This window comes from Schistocerca serialis, chromosome 1 (assembly GCF_023864345.2).
Source record: "Schistocerca serialis cubense isolate TAMUIC-IGC-003099 chromosome 1, iqSchSeri2.2, whole genome shotgun sequence".
NCBI lineage: Eukaryota > Metazoa > Arthropoda > Insecta > Orthoptera > Acrididae > Schistocerca > Schistocerca serialis.
The window spans coordinates 1168628469-1168645365 of record NC_064638.1 but is presented as its reverse complement, the minus strand read 5'-3'; positions in this window follow the sequence as shown (position 1 = coordinate 1168645365).

Sequence of the window (16897 nt, the reverse complement as noted above, 5' to 3'; positions counted from 1 at the left end):
CGAGCGGGGGGCCTCGGCCTTGTCAATGGGCGACTCCGCGCGGCGTCCTTGTACATGTCCACCATGCACAAGCAGTGGCACGGGGGCACCTCCCCTACGCGCAGCTTGCTGGAAATTCTTGTTCCCGCGACCATAACACCACCAGTACCAGTCGGACACATCAAGCACCATCTGACGCACATTTCTGATTTCATCGTCGACTTCAGTTATACTCACACACACTTACCGACCACGCGTTCTCCTCGACCTAAGGATTTTTACACCCCACTCCTTCGTTCCATATCCAGCAACAATATCGAACTGAGACATCCGTCCACGCGGTGGCCCACGGTTTGGCGTCACATCCAACGTCCGGGCAACATGGCACCAAGTCGCAAATGAAAAATTCGCCACAAATCATCGTCTTCACGCCATCGGACTAAAGGACTCTCCACTTTGTTCCATTTGCCACCTCGTGGATGACGATGTCCATCAGCTGACTTGTGCTGCCACCAGTGACGTCTGGAAACTGGCCCGACAGTTCGTTGCCTGTTACCTCCGCGTTCCGCCGGACTTGATTGACCCATGCACTTTTATCCATCCTGAGAATACTTATTCCCCCGCCACCAAAAATCATGCGATTGTATGGATCAAGGGATGGACGATCACCTACATGTATTATGAGGGCGACAAATCACGCCTTGATTTCTGGCAGTACTTACAAACCGCCCACAGTGAAGTCCAACATCGACCGCGCTACCGCGCCTTCTTCGCCAATTACCTACATGCGATCTTTACGTCACTCCCGCTCAGTTGGATGGTGCCACACGTCGACAGCACTCCCGCCCCCCCTGCTGACATCTGAGATCACCGCGCTACTTTCTACATTCTAACCCACAGTGGAGTAGGCGCATGGACACGCGCCTCCTTTCTTTTATGCACTATACCAGAAAACGCTGGTTTTTCCCTCACTCCACTGTATTTTGCTTCACACCTCTTAGCTGACATCAGTATTATTATTCTTTTTTTCCCACACCTTGTTCATAAAAAAAATTGCTCGCCTTGTACGAGTATAATGTCTTGTGTTATTTTCGCTGGAAGGATGGCATTTCTGTTGTATTTAATTTTGTACCAATAAAGATCTTTTGTTCATTTACCCTGTTCCTGGTAAAAAAAAACATAATAAAAATAATAAAAAAAATAAAAAAAATAAAAAGTGGTCAGCGTGACAGACTGTCAATCCTAAGGGCCCGGGTTCGATTCCGGGCTGGGTCGGAGATTTTCTCCGCTCAGGGACTGGGTGTTGTGTTGTCCTAATCATCATCATTTCATCCCCATCGACGCGCTGGTCGCCGAAAGGCGTCAATTCGAAAGACCTGCACCAGGCGAACGGTCTACCCGACGGGAGGTCCTAGCCACACGACATTTCATTTTTCATTTACGGAAATCACGGAAACCTAAGTCAGGATAGCCGGACGCGGGTTTGAACCGTCGTTCTCCAGAGTCCGCGTCCAGTTTGCTAAGTACTGCGCCACCTCGCTCGGTAGATATTGATGTTTCCAGCTAAGCACGTATCGATATCGTCTATGCATGGAGTCCATTGTACCCTGATGATGGCATTTACACTACTGGCCATTAAAATTGCTACACCACGAATGTGACGTGCTACAGACGCGAAATTTAACCGACAGGAAGAAGATGCTGTGATATGCAAATGATTAGCTTTTCAGAGCATTCACACAATGTTGGCGCTGGTGGCGGCACCTACAACGAGCAGACATGAGGAAAGTCTCCAACCGATTACTCATACACAAACAGCAGTTGACCGGCGTTGCCTGGTATAACGTTGTTGTGATGCCTCCTGTAAGGAGGAGAATGCGTAACATCACATTTCAGACTTTGATAAAGGTCGGATTGCAGCCTATCGCTATTGCGGTTTATCGTATCGCGACATTCCAGGTCGCGTTGGTCGAGATCAAAAATGGTTCAAATGGCTCTGAGCACTGTGGGACTTAACCGCTGAGGTCTTCAGTCCCCTAGAACTTAGAACTACTTAAACCTAACTAACCTAAGGACATCACACACATCCAAGCCCGAGGCAGGATTCGAACCTGTGACCGTAGCGGTCGCGCGGTTCCAGACTGTAGCGCCTAGAACCGGTCGGCCACTACGGCTGGCTGGTCGAGATCCAATGACTGTTAGCAGAATATGGTATCGGTGGGTTCAGGAGGGTAATACGGAACGCCGTGATGGATCCCAACGGCCTCGTATCACTAGCAGTCGGGATGACAGGCATCTTATCTGCATGGCTGTAACGGATCGTGCAGCCACGTCTCGATCCCTGAGTCACAGATGGGGACGTTTGCAAGACAACAACTATCTGCACGAATAGTTCGACGACGTTTGCAGCGGCATGGACTATCAGCTCGGAGACCGAGGCTGCGGTTACTCTTGACGCTGCATCACAGACAGGAGCGCCTGCGACGGTGTACTCAACGACGAACCTGGGTGCACGAATGGCAAAACGTCATTTTTTCGGATGAATCCAGGTTCTCTCTACAGCATCGTGATGGTCGCACCTGTGTTTGGTGACATCACGGTGAACGCACATTGGAAGCGTGTATTCGTCTTCGCCATACTGGTGTGTAACCCGGGGTGATGGTGTGGGGTCCCACTGGATACACGTCTCGGTCACCTCTTGTTCGCATTGACGGCACTTTGAACAGTGGACGTTACATTTCAGATGTGTTACGACCCGTGGCTCTACCCTTCATTCGACCCCTGCGAAACCCTACATTTCAGCAGGATAATGCACAACCGCATGTTGCAGGTCCTGAACGGGCCTTTCTGGATACAGAAAATGTTGGACTGCTGCCCTGGCCAGCACATTCTCCAGATCTCTCACCAACTGAAAACGTCTGGTCAATGGTGGCCGAGCAACCGGCTCGTCACAATACGCCAGTCACTACTCTTGATGACCTGTGGTATCGTGTTGAAGCTGCATGGACAGTTGTACCTGTACACGCCATCCAAGCTCTGTTTGACTCAATGCCCAGGCGTATCAAAGCCGCTATTACGGCTAGAGGTGGTTGTTCTGGGTACTGATTTCTCAGGATCTATGCACTCAAATTGCGCGAAAATGTAATCACATGTCAGTTCTAGTATAATATATTTGTCCAATGAATACCAGTTTATCATCTGCATTTCTTCTTGATGTAGCAATTTTAATGGACAGGTGAATGTGATGCCGAAACTGTCGTCTAAATAAAATAACTTGTGGAAACGTAAGGCTGTTTGGCATTCTTCTTTTGATAAATATTATCTTTGGACGAGCTTTATAATACCGTTTATTTAGAAAAAAGAAAGAGCTCTTTAGTTTTATACCTGTCAGGCTACTCGCCCATAAACAAGTACGACGTAGAAATGTTGAGCCGAAACGGGTGCTTTGTTAGAGTAGGCATTCGCGGTGACCAGTGCACACGGTCATTTTCGGTCTTGTTTAGTAATCGTATTGCTGCAGTCGAGCGTACGCGCGGGCGTGCGCCCGAGCGCAGGCTCAGACACACACACACACACACACACACACACACACAATACGTACAACAGAATGACGACTAGACAGCGAAAACCGTGGCACAGAGAGAGAGAGAGAGAGAGAGAGAGAGAGAGAGAGAGAGCTGCTCGCTGTGGACGCATTGCAGCCCACCCCCCCCCCCCCCCCCCCCCCCCCCTCCCCACGGCCCGACAGCAAACAGCCGAAACAAACAAGTGCTGCGCCACGCTTGCACACAGTGTGTGTCACGTGGCAGCGAATCCACGCGGACGCGAACGTCAGTCATTGAGGCAGTTGCAGTCGGGCGCTCAACGCGATAACGTTTACACCGGAGGCCGCTTTGTCGCGCCGTTGCATTCACACCGCAGCGACCGCCGGCCGAACGCAGCGTGTCCGAACTTGCCATTAAAGGTTCGCGTGTGTCGCTGCACTGCAAACACTAGTAGCTCATTTTAATAATTGTACACATAGTTTTTTTAATAGCATGGCATCGAGTGTTGCGCGATAGATTACAAATTTCCATTAGCGGTTTTTCAGCTCATTCTGGACGCAGGTCACAACTGCTCGCTGCGAAGAGAACGAGTACATCCAGTGTGGCACTACCTGGCGCTGACCCGAGCCAGACAGTTTTAGAAAAGTAAAACTGTGGTGTGCGTACTGTAAGACCTTCAGTACACACACCATCAGATTATTTGACTTGTCGCTCTAACGAAGTAGGCGAGTGTCAGCAATATGTCGCGTGGTTTTATCGTGGCGTTTTTATCTTCTGACGTTAGGTCAGACGATAGAAATGCCACTTGCACGCTTAGAGTAGCAGATTGATGGTGACCAACTTTAAAGAGAACTTGATTAATTTTCACACACATTTATTAAAATAGTAACAAGCATAAAAATTACTTAACTTGCTTCTGGATGCTATTTACAATTGACAATCTGAAGTTCCTCTGGTATTGGTATGTTTATCTTATTCTCACATGTATCTCTGATACTGGACAAAAGTGTCTACACATTTATTTTCATGGCTATGTATAGGAATATGGTAATCTTATTAGGCGCAGACTGAAACTTGACTATAGACTGGTACAGACAAATGTAGAACTCGTACAGACTGGTACAGACAAATACAGACTGGTACAGACTGGTGCAGACAAATGCAGACTGACTAATCGGAGGTCTGTACACTCGTTATAATACCTCGCGTGTTCATGTATCACTGCGCGAGTGTGATCTGCAAGGAGAAAAGGTTCTACATTAGTAGCAATCTCATTGGTTGTGTTACATATTAATACGCGGATCGGCGGAAGCAGAATTTGGTCCGTCTCTATGGCAGCGCCATCTCGTAGTGCGGAGATGGACGACCGCTGCGCCTGCGCTGTTGTGCTTAGCGGGGCGCGCTCTAGTGGGAAAATTGTGTACGTGCTGACTACACAGAACTATGTACACAACAAAAACACTACGTGAAATTTACACTTAAGCTCTGAACTTGCCTGATTTAGAAGGTCTGTGTCAAAGATCTTCTCTAGCACAGATTCCCTTAGATCTACAAGATAGGAAAAAAAACAAACAATTTTTAACTTATTCTCTAAATTCATCTATCCATAACGAAATTTTCACTCTACAGCGCAGTGTGCGCTGATATGAAACTTCCTGGCAGATTAAAACTGTGTGCTGGACCGAAACTCGAACTCGAACTCGAAGGTAGGAAACGAGGTACTGGAAGAAGTAAAGCAGTGAGGACGGGGCGTGAGTCGTGCTTGGGTAGCTCAGTCAGTGGGCGCGGCCTCCCGGCTATGGTGCCGACCCCACTCCCAGCCAGCACCACCCTTCGTTACTTGGGTATCGAATTTACGAGCTCCACACACCGCACAGTGGCCCTGGCTTACCGGCGGCTTTTGCAGTCGATTCGGCACTGTGTCCGCGGTCAAGTGCACTGTAACTTAAACCAACTCCAACGTGTGTCCTATGTCAACATGTATGTCGCTCCTAAACTGGTACACGTCGCCCAGATCCTCCCAGTGCCGTTACTCCTTGGCCGCCGCGTCCAATCAGCCTTTGGATATTTCGTGTCAGAAGTCCGCTACAACACTCTAACACTGCCTCCTGCAAAATGTGGCCTGGGACTCGTCAACGTGCGTGCTTAGATATCCTCCGACCAGCTTCTCTCGATCCACCGATCAATGTGGCACCTATTTCTCCATTATTGTACCACGTCGTCAATTGTTTCATAGAACTCTGCTACGTTCGGGCCGATCTTCCAGTCACCCGTCCTCCTCGCTCTAAAGATTATTATCGTTTGTTTATGCTGTCCAACCCTTGCGACCCCATGGTGCTACAGCATCCTGACATTAACTGGCAGCCGGCCGCGGTGGTCATGCGGTTCTAGGCGCTGCAGTCCGGAACCACGGGACTGCTACGGTCGCAGGTTCGAATCCTGCCTCGGGCATGGATGTGTGAGATGTCCTAAGGTTAGTTAAGTTTAAGTAGTTCTGAGTTCTAGGGGACTGATGACCTAAGATGTTAAGTCCCATAGTGCTCAGAGCCATTTGAACCATTTGAGCCATTAACTGGCGAACGGTTTGGGGGTGTGTGCATGCACCCTTTTTATCATCGTCTGTGTCTGCACTCTGGTACGTTTTAGTCTATGGAAAATTCCCGACTAATAGTCGAATTTATCGCATAGGACTGGCCACCTCCCCACTCTGCCCTGACTGTCAGCTCGAAGACACCGACGAGCACCGTCTTACGTGCCCCCTGAAACAAAACGTATGGCTCCTCATCCAACGAATCGTGGGCTTTTACCTCCGTGCCCCGCCAACGACGGTAACCCCGGATTTCCTGTTGTTGCCCCAGACATTTCCCTACCCTGTTGCTAAGCACCATACCCAAATCTGGTTTCGAGGACAGGCTTTAAAATACCTCTTCCAGAGTGGTCCGCATACAGTCCTTGACTTCTAGTACAAAGATGTGACCGCGCATAGCATCCTCACCCGAAAACCATCTTACCGACACAATTTTGCCGGTTATCTCCGCAGCGTCTTCCTTGACCCCCCTCAAAGTTGGGGTGTGCCATGCCTACCTGTCACATGAGGCAACATCCTTATCTACGTTCTCATGCATCGACCAAAAAACAAATAAAAAAAGGAAGAAGAAGACAGAATATGTTCTATTTTGTTGTATTTAATGTTTTTTTTTAATTTAACTAAGTCATTTGTATACGTTTAAATGGTACCTTGAAGAACTCTTGCGTGGTGAATATATAAGGACTTTTAGTTTGTTCAATAAAGATTATTAAAAAAATAAAAAAGGGAAGAAAACAGGATTTAAAAAAAAAGAAAGTCGGTAGAGCACTTGCCCGCGAAAGGCAAAGGTTCCGAGTTCGAGTCTCGGTCCGGCACACAGTTTTAATATGCCAGGAAGTTTCTCATCTATCCATGTTTCACAAGAACACCGTCATCTTGTGAACTGACCTTTGCTGCATTTCGATCGATACGAGAACAAGTACGTCTTCCGTGAGGTGCGACAAGGCATGGTTGAAAATCTCTGGGCTCAGAAATGAGTTCTGCAGTTGCTTGTTTCCGAAAACACTTGTGAATACTCGGTCGAAGGAAGTATTCGAACGACAGTAAAGTAGTGTAATCAGTTTTACGGTGTCGTGACGAAAGAATGACATAGCACTTACCCCGTGGGTGGGAAACTATCCCGAAAGGCACAACAATCAGCTACGATCAGCGGCATGGGGATTCAGAAGGCAGTAGAAAACACTGCATTAACAACAAATAGTGTGTATCCACAAGACATTTGGCCTGTAATTGAAGGAGTGTCATTAAAATCTCTCCATTGGCCAAATATTCCTGACTATTCCCCATTCGGATCTCCAGGAGGGGACTGATAATGGGGAGGTGACCATGAGGGAAAGACTCAATAACCAATGAAAGGGTAACGTTCTACGAGTCGGGGCGTGGTGGAATGTCTGAAGTTTGATTGTGGTAGGGAAGCTAGAAAATCTGAAAATGGAAAGGCTAAGGCTCAATCTAGATATAATGGGGGTGAGTGAAGGGAAATGGTAAGAAGACAAGGATTCCTGGTCAGATGAGTGTAGGATAATATCAGCAGCACAGGGAAATGGTATAACGAAGTTGGATTCGTTATGAATAGGAAGGCATCAGGGAGTGAGTTACTGTGAACAGTTTAGCGACAGTGTTGTTCTTATTAGAATCGACAGCAAAGCAAGACCGCGAACAGTAGTTTAAGTATACATGTCACCGCCGCACACAAAAGATGAGGAGACAGAGAAAGGAGAATTCACTACGGAAACGGAGATGAAAACCTAACAGTCATGGGGATCTGGAACGCGGTTGTAGGGGGAGTAGTAGAAGAAAGAGGTACACGAGAATACTGGCTTAGCCGTAGGAATGAGAGAGAAGAAAGAATAATTGGGTTCTGCAATAAAATTCAGCTAGTAATAGGGAATATTCTGCTCAAGAATCACAAGAGGAGGAGGTATACTTGGAAAAGGCCGGGAAATACAGAAAGATATCAGATTACGTCATGGTCAGCCAGGGATTCCGAAACCAAATATTGGATTGTAAGGTGTACCCAGGAACAAATACATATTCAGATCGCAATTCAGTAATGATGAACAGTAGACTGAAGTTAAAGGGACTAGTAAGAAAGAATCAATACACAATGAAGTGGGATACGGAAATACCAAGAAATGAAGAGATACGCTTGAAGTTCTCCGAGGCTATGGATACTGTGATAATGAATAGCTCAGAAGGCAGTTCAGTTGAGGAGAAAAGGGCATCTGCAAAAAGGGTAAACGTAGATGTTGGAAAGAAAATAGCCAAGAAACCGTGGATAACAGAAGAAATACACAGTTGATCAACGAAACAAGGAAGTACAAAAATGTTCGGGGAAATTCAGGAATACAGAAATAAAAGTCATTTAGGAATGGAATAAATAGGAAGTGTTGGGAACCTGAGACGAAATGGCTGCATGAAAAACGTGAAGAAATCGGAAAAGAAATGATTGTCAGAAGGACATTAAAAGTACAACGAGAAGTCCTCTGTTAAATGCAGAGGAGAGAGCGGACAGGTGGAAACAGTACAGTGAAGGTCTCTATGAGCGGGAAGACCTGTCTGATGACGTGATAAAAGAAGAAACAGGAGTCGATTTAGAAGAGAAAGAGGATCCAGTATTAGAATCAGAATTTAAAAGAGATTTGGACGACCTTATTTCACATAAGACAGAAGGGGATGCATTACTGTTTCTAAAATCATTGGGGGAACTGGTAATAAAACGACTGTTCGCTTTGGTGCGCAGAATGTACGAGACTGGCAATATACTATCAGACGTTCGGTAAAACTTGATCCACACAGTTCCGAAGATTGCAAGAGCCGACAAGTGCGATAATTATCTCACAATCAGCTTAACAGCTCATGCGTCAAAGTGGTTGAAGAGAATGATATACAGAAGAATGTATAAGAGAATAGAGGATTTGTTACATGACGATCAGTTTGGCCCTAGGAAAGGTAAAGGCACCAGAGAAGCACTTACGATGTTCTCACTGATAATGGAACCAACACTGAAGAAAAATAGGGCCACGTTCATAGGCTTTGTAGACCCAGAAAAAGCATTCGACAGTGACGCAAGATGTTCGAAATTTTGCGAAAAGTAGCGGTAATTATTGGTAAAGAAGAGTGATATACTATACATACAAGAACCAAGAGAGAACAGTAAGATAGGAAGACCAAGAACGAAGTACTCGGATTAAAAAGGATGTAAAACAAAGATGTGTCTTTTCGCCTCCATTATTCAACCTATACATTGATGAAGCAATGACGGAAATAAAATTTCAAGAGCGGAGTTAAAATTCAGGTTGAAGGATATCAGTGACAAGATTCGCTAATTACATTCCTATCCTGAGTGAAAGTGAAGAAAAATTACAGGCTGTCCTGAATGAAATGAACAGACTAATGAGTACAGAATATGGATTGAGAGTAAATATTAGACGAAAGTAACGAGAAGTAGCAGAGACGAGATTAACGAGAAAATTAATATCAGAATTGGTGATTACGAAATAGATGACGTCAGGGAATTGTACTGCCTAGGCAGACTGAGCGGGAAGGACATAAAAAGCAGACTAGCACTGGCGAAAAGGGCATTCCTGGCCAAGAGAAGTCTACTAGCATCAAACGTAGATCTTAATTTGAGGAAGAAATTTCTGAGAATGTACGTTTGTAGCACAGCGGTAGTGAAAAACTCTGTCGGAAAACAGAAAGGGAAGAAAATCGAGGCATTTGAGATGTATTGCTACAGAAGAGTGTTGAAAATTAGGTGGACTGATAAGGTAAGGAAGGAGGAGGTTGTCTGGAGAATTGGCGAGGAGTGGAGTATGGGTAAGACAGTGAGAAGAGGAAGGCACACGATGGTAGAACACATGTTGAGATGGGGGATAACTTGCAGGATATTAGAGGGAGCTGCAGAAGATAAAAAGTGTAGAGGAAGACAGAGGTTCGAATACATCCAGGAAATAATTGAGGACGTAGATTGCATTTGCTCCTACGTAGTGCCGAGAGGGGACACCTCTGCATGAAGTCAGGATAGCTGTCGGCAATCTGTGAAGTGTCTTCACCGCTATTAAAACATTATTAGAGTTGAGTGCTTTATTCACAATGTATACAAGTCGTCATTCTCGTTCACCCACGTGTCGGATTGTAGCTCACGCCCGTCCAGTCACCTCAGCAGCTGCACACCCAGGGGAAGATGTTAAGGACCCTGGCGCCATTGCAGGTTGCCGGCTGCCAGGAATGGCCATTACTCAGCATGAAGCGATTCTTACACTGGCTGCTGGAGTGTCCTCAGTCCAAAATCAAATTCTGTGATGACCCTTGATAATCCATTAGCAGTATGCCTGGTGTAAGAAATTGTGAGGACGGTTGATCTCCTCCCTGCACCTGGTAGTTTTCAGCATCCAGAGGTAACTGAGTGTTGAGCGATCGTATTATTGGTTTCCTTGTTGGAATTCAGTGCTGACGATGTGGTGTTGTCAGAAGACAGTCAGTTCCTCCATAAGTTGATTGTAGATGGCGAGCAGCATAACATCGTCAGGTGAAGGCAATCATCTCGAATATATCTTTGGATTATTCACAGAGTGTGCTGGACCACATAGGACATACGAGGCTCACTCCAAAAGAAATGCACTCTATTTTTGTAAAAATACAGTTTTCATTCTGCATGTGCGAAAGATTTACAGTGTGTAGATACATCCTTCCCGCTTGTTTTCAAACTTAGTACAACCTGTACCCGTGAGTGGCGCCGTCACAGCATGTCTTCAAGGTGGCTGCTTCACTTGAGCCGTGCGACCGCTACGGTCGCAGGTTCGAACCCTGCCTCGGGCATGGATGTGTGTGTTGTCCTTAGGTTAGTTAGGTTTAAGTAGTTCTAAGTTCTAGGGGACTGATGATCTCAGAAGTTGAGTCCCATAGTGCTCAGAGCCATTTTGCTACACCTGACGTTCGTCAGAAGCAACGTGCTGTCACAGAATTCCTGTGCTGTGAAAACGAGACAGTGGGAAACATCCACAAGAGGTTGAAAAAGATGTATGGAGATGCTGCTGTCGATCGGAGTACAGTTAGTCGATGGGCAAGCAGGTTACGTGATGAAAGCGGGCACGGCAATATTGTCCTCGCAGCGGCAGGCCTCGTACTGCACACACTCCAGACAATGTGCAGAGAGTTAACGAATTGGTGACTGTTGACAGACGCATCACAGTGAACGAATTGTCACTCTACGTTGGGATATGGGAAGAAAGTGTTTGCAGAATACTGAAAGTGTTGGCGTTAAAAAAAGGTTTGTGGCAGGTGGGTTCCCAGGATGTTGACAGTGGCTCACAAAGAAACAAGAAAAACGGTATGCAGCGAACTTTTGGAACAGCACGAGAATGGTGGAGATGAATTTCTTGGAAGAATTGTGACAGGCGATGAAGCATGGCTCCATCATTTTTCACCAGAAACGAAGAGGCAATCAATGGAGTGGCATCATACAAATTCACCCAAGAAAAAAAAAATTCGAAACCACCCCTTCTGCTGGAAAAGTTATGGCTACGGTGTTTTTCAATTCCGTAGGACTCTTGCTTGTGGACATCATGTCAAGTGGAACCACCATAAATTCTGATGCGTATGTGACGACACTGCAGAAACTTCAAGCTCGACTGAGTCGTGTTCGATGACATCGGCAAAATCAGGAAGTTTTGCTGTTGCACGACAGTGCACGGCCATATGTCAGTCAAAAAACCATGGAAGCGATCACAAAACTCGGATAGACAACACTGAAACATCCGCCTTAGTCCTGATCTGGCTCCATGTGACTATCATCTCTTTGGAAAACTGAAAGACTCTCTTCGTGGAACAAGGTTTGAAGATGATGACTCCCTTGTGCACACTGCCAAATAGTGGCTCCAAAAGGTTGGTCCAGAATTTTACCGTGCGGGTATACAGGCGCTGGTTCCAAGATGGGGTCAGGCAGTTGAGAGGAATGTAAATTATGTGGAGAAATGAAAATATTGTTCCTAAAGGATGTATCTAAACACTGTAAAACTTTTAAACATGTTGAATAAAAGATGGATTTAAGAAAAATAGTGTGCATTTCTTCTGGAGTGACCCTCGTAGATTCACTACATATCGTAATCATGTAATTGAGTGGTATTATTGTGACTACCATTAATCCGAATTATCAACTCTTCATGACAGCTGGAGATCTGGGCTATTTAAAGGGAGCTGGCATGGGGCTATAATGAATATCTTCAGTTCATGATGACCACATTTGTCCTCCTTTCTACTATATTCACTTAACAGGCTGTTAACTGCTGTGTCAGTTGCTTGCTATGTGCTCTTGTGAAAGAGAGTGAGTTTCTTGCAGCATGTATTACGAACTAACAATTATGCTTGTCTTGCTTCTTTTAGTTTGTGTCGTAGTCTCTTTGCTGATAAATGTATATGCTTACCGAACAGACAGCGTAGTAATGTGTCGACGACCTGATCCACTTGTGGCATACTGCCTCCCTTCTTGCTTCTGCCTCTGTCTCTCTCCTGACTTGAGTTTGCCTGGGCGAAGTTAATGAGTTTTAATACATTTTTCTAATTGCTATCCGTGACTATTCTGTGACATAACACAGCTCTGAAATGAAAAGGCTGGCACATTAGAGGAATTTGTGGCAGGCCACATCAAACTAGTCAGAAGCCCAAAGGCTTAAAAAAAGTCGTGTGTATGTGCTGCCACTACTAGCTGATCCACCCACCTTAAGAAGCAGGACTGAGGCAGTTGTTGTAACAATTACTCCAGACACAGTGATCAAGGTTTGAGAAGAACTCGCCAATCGACTCGATGTGTGCTGTGGGACAAACGGCGCTCACATTGAACGCTTGTGAGAAAAACTGTTGGAGTTGCTTTTTCATTTTTTTGTAATTGAGATGGAATGTAACAAATACAACAAATTAAAGAACATAGTTCTTGTATAGGAAAACAGCGATCCGTAATTATTATAAATAAACTGGAAACAGTCTGTTTTCAGGCAACACATTAACCAAGATAAGCATTCTGAAGGGACTATAACAATATGAGTATTTTGCATACTGTCCCTAAAGGGCTTTTACTTGATACCCTTGAAGAACTGGAAATCTAGATACATCGGAAAAAAGATCCAGAAACTCTACTTAACGAACAACTGCATTTCAGAGAAAAATATTTTTTGATTTGTTTGAGGAACTACTCTAAAATACTTCAACCTTCACGATGTTCCATTAGTCTGAATGAGTAGAGATGTCATGATAACCATATCTTCGCTGAAACGATTCCCTTTAATTAGATTTTTACTACACAATTATTGTCGATTGTGTTTGTACGGTACTGCTTACCACATTTGTTTATATCTTGTATTTTATTATATCATATGGACAGACATTAAGTAGACGAATGTTCCTATGTTCTTCAACAGTTTGGTAACACATTATCACGCTTTATATTTTTTGTACTATATTTACATGTGATCGTTGTTATACAACATATTACGCTGGTTTACGTGCGTGTGTGCACCAATCCATTTTCTTGCCTTATGTCACTTATCTGTGTTTTAGTGTTTGACAAGGGATGATATTCACCCTACTCTGCTATGCCGGCGGTTATTGGTATATTTATTAACACTATATTTCAATGTAACATTTTGGTTATCGTGGACATTATTTCGTCCGCCCATCACGTGACCGTCCAGACATTGGTTTTATCTGTTCTACATTGGTACAATGTCATTAATTTTACGCTCATGATAGCCATCACGTTGCATCCTATGCAGATCAACGACCGTAATGGTAGTATAGCTCCTACTTTATAAAGTTTCTGTAACATTCCACTAGTGATATCGCATATCAGACGTAACATTTCTGAAGTTATTTTGACGAGACGTCTTTTAATTAAAATTTTAATGGTAACAGGAACTCATGTGCATATCACTTACTCGTATCATATATTGATCGACCTTCGTTGGGTCTCCCTCCCAACCTAAGAGCGACCAGGACGCTTTCTCCACAGGTAGCTTCTCTGGCCCTAGTAAGACGAGTAGGTAGCTTTATATTTTTTGTACTATATTTACATGTGATCGTTGTTATACAACATATTACGCTGGTTTACGTGCGTGTGTGCACCAATCCATTTTCTTGCCTTATGTCACTTATCTGTGTTTTAGTGTTTGACAAGGGATGATATTCACCCTACTCTGCTATGCCGGCGGTTATTGGTATATTTATTAACACTATATTTCAATATAACATTTTGGTTATCGTGGACTACAGTGGCGTCCTTGCCATCATCTTTGCTTTGGACGATAACAGTACATGATAGAGGGCCACACTGTTCAGGTCGCAGTAATTACCTTTTTACACTATATTTTATACGCTATAACATTTTAACGTGTTTTATAAGTCCTATAGATGGTAATAATGACTTACAGTAACTTCCACGTTACTTTCTTAAGCGGCACAAATGCAACTTACATGTTTGGCTATTGTAAAGACATTGCGATCCCCGAAAGTCGATAATGTTTTTTTTTCTTTTGTGCATTGCCTTGTCATAGTACGTATGTGTCATTTATTTCAACTATTCTTTATTTGTTAATACGTCACATTGTTTCTTCATTCATTTTGCTACTGTTTTATATTTTATATCTTACGAATATGAATGCTCTGGTTTTATATGCTTTGTAAATCTTTGGTTACGCTAGGACAAGTACTGTGTCAGAGAGAGAGCGAACGACTATCGATAGAGAGCGTGCGAATTTGTGTGGTATCGTTGCCGGTTCGCGGGTGAAAAACGTTGAAAAGTTCGGCGTGAAAGACGGCGATACGCGGAGGAACAGTTAATTACAGTACGTCCACTTTGTTAATAGGAGATCGTGCATTATAAAGTGAACAGTAAAACCTGAAAAGTGTATCGAGTGTTTGCGGTGACGATTTTACATACTGTGTGAACCTGTGACTATTAGCCGTGAACCAGACACCATTGTCGTGTGGAGACGCTAACTGTTAGAATTGCGTGAAAGTGGAATAAACCAAAATGTTAAGTAAAAGTACAGTGCTGTGATTTGATCAAGAAACATTTATTATATCATCCAAACTGGCTTAAAGACGACGACGTAAATTGAACTGATGTTTAACGGACTGTTACAGTGATAAACACATGTGACTGTTTTCCTGTGGCAACACGGTGAAAGAACTGTGCGACGTATTGGCATTAACTGGCTAGATATCGTAAATACTAAAGACATTGCGTAATTCCGACCTACCCGCACCGCGTGATTAATAAACTTTGAATAATAAAACGTCGCGCGCGTAACGACAACGCACACATTGGAACTATTATTATCGCGCCAGTGCTGCCAGCTGATTCGACTAAAACGGAGACGTGGACCACCGCCGTCACTGGAATATTAATGAAACAGAAGGATCCATCATTATCTTCACGCCACGAACCGAGATTAACTTCACACATCGTCCGCGCGGACCACCGCTGACGTCATCGCACTGCCTGCAGCAACAGTTAAGGCATTAAAAGAAAATTATTACGCTCTCTCTCATTTCAAAATGAAAGACAATTGCAGTTAAATGATCTATTTTAGAAATACTGTCATTTTGTTTGGTTCCAATAAATATTCTTTCCATTATTTCGTCTTCTTGACAGTGTTAAAAACCCGCCAAATTAAAGTTCAATTAATAATTTTATTTCAAAATTCTTCTCAGAGATTTTGCTGCTCATCATAATTTTATTTTAATGTTTGTGTGTAACTTCTTTTGGAGGGAGTACATATTTTATTTTTTTGTGCAGTGAAATTAGCTACCATAAAATTACGTATATTACTAGCTGATGCTGTCCGCCATTACTGATTGAAAACTGACCAATAGTATTTTTGCACCTTTTTTTCCCCATTGGCTGTCAGCTTCAACACAAAATTACGTATTTCGTGGGCATCTAGCAGATGCGCGATGTCTATATAGGCCCCTACAATAATTTTTTTTAGTTTTGCAGGTTTACTAGAATTGTACTGACTTTAATTGTTCATTTGGCCCCCGTTAAAGTGATTTATCGCATCTATATAATAATTGTACTGAATTACCTAATTTATTTTTTTTTATTACGCAAACATTGGCATACCACATTTAGATTAAAATTGACGTCTTATTGGCCCCACATAAGATTCTGCTCGTTCTGACAAAGACTATGCCAAATGTTTTTTCGTCCATGTCTAACAGGGGTAGTCAGATTCCTTGTATAGGTCATGTTTTATTATTTAAAAGGTTTTTTTCAGAAGTAGAGAACCAGTTCTTTGCACTATCCATGACGTTATGCCACAGACGGTGGGCGGGGCTTCATGAATTTAATTAGCGGCTGGTGTTCTTCACGTTGCAGTACACCACCAGCCACAAGAAAGAGGATTGCCATGCGCCACCGCCTCCGGCAGACATTCATGGTGTATCAGCGTTATTTATTGTTTTATGAATATTTGATTTCGTCCTTTATATGTTTATATAAATTTCTGTTCATTTTAGGTTTGAAGATGATCTTATAAAAACATCGAAACCGGTCACTACATTTAAAAAGTTACGTGTTCAAGACTGCTTCCAGTTTATTTAAAATACCAGCTGATCAAAAAGTCAGTATAAATTTGAAAAGTTAATAAACCACGGAATAAAGTAGATAGAGAGGTAAAAATTGACATGCATGCTTGGAATGACATGGGGTTTTATTAGAACAAAAAAAACCAACAAAGTTCACAAAATGTTTGACAGATGGCGCACGACAATCGTGTATAAAAGGGGC